Here is a 1,115-nt window from a genome sequence, read left to right as displayed (position 1 = left end):
TGACACAGCACCTATTGCAACATGGATTTTTACGAGGTTACATCAGACTTTCTTTTGAGTTGGGGGATGTTTCCAAAGGAAGTTCTGGAATCTCCAGAAATAATAGTCCCAATTTTTACTGAGGTTCTGGTGGTTAAACAAAAACATCTCTTATTTCAATAAAGGTCTTGCCAAATACTTTTTAAAAACATTTTTTTTGGAGTCACATCAGCACACCGTGGTTAGAATATCTGGTTAACATCATCGCTCGACCCAGAATTCATTCACAATGGTGAATGTGATGGGGTTAAGTCGATTTTGTCCATTCCCCTCCCCCAAATGAAAAAAACAGTTACGTGGACTTTTGGAGGCAGCTGGCTACTGCTGCCAATGGATTCCTAATTTTGCAGCCTTTGCTAAACTTCTGTCTGCTCTTCTCCTAGATCACAACACAGAGCCTATTTCCTGGCCCTTCAGAAGCATTAATCAATCTCCTTTGAAGCTTTAATATTAGCTTTGTCCACACTCCAAATTCTTGGCTTACCTAATTTTGACAGACCTGTTCATCTATACCGCCATGAAAATAATGGGACTGCTGCAGGCATTCTAGGACAATCTTCTGCTTCTCAAGATACATCCCTGTAGCGTGTTTCTCATGCCAGTTAGCTCCTGCGGCATTAGGTGTGCCCCATGCTTCTGTGCAGTGGCTGCAGCTGCCGCCTTGATTGACAAAGCCAGTGTGCATGTTAGGCTCCCCTATTCACCTCTATGTTCCCCAGGCGGTGTCAGCTATTCTACAAGTTCAAAGGATACAGCAACTCTCTACACGGTGACAGGCCACCTATGAGCTGACTTTCTCATCATCTTACATCGTTGTAACCGTTTGAATCCAGCTACTTTACTACCCCTCCCTGATGGACAGCCCTGCTGTATCACACATGATTGCCTTGCAGCCGTAGAAATGGTCTCAAAGCCACGAGAGGTTCTCTCAGACACCCCTTTAGGTAACCCAGCCTGACTTCTATTTTGTGATGGCTCCCGTCAATGAAGTTTCTTGGGAAACATAACTGGTTATGCTGCAGTTTCCCCTCATGGGACGCCTGCTGCTCATTCTGATGCCACAGGAAAATCAGCCC

Source organism: Pseudorca crassidens, chromosome 11 (assembly GCF_039906515.1).
Source record: "Pseudorca crassidens isolate mPseCra1 chromosome 11, mPseCra1.hap1, whole genome shotgun sequence".
Classification (NCBI taxonomy): domain Eukaryota; kingdom Metazoa; phylum Chordata; class Mammalia; order Artiodactyla; family Delphinidae; genus Pseudorca; species Pseudorca crassidens.
The sequence above is the reverse complement of the archived record's forward strand: the minus strand, read 5'-3'. Positions refer to the sequence as shown.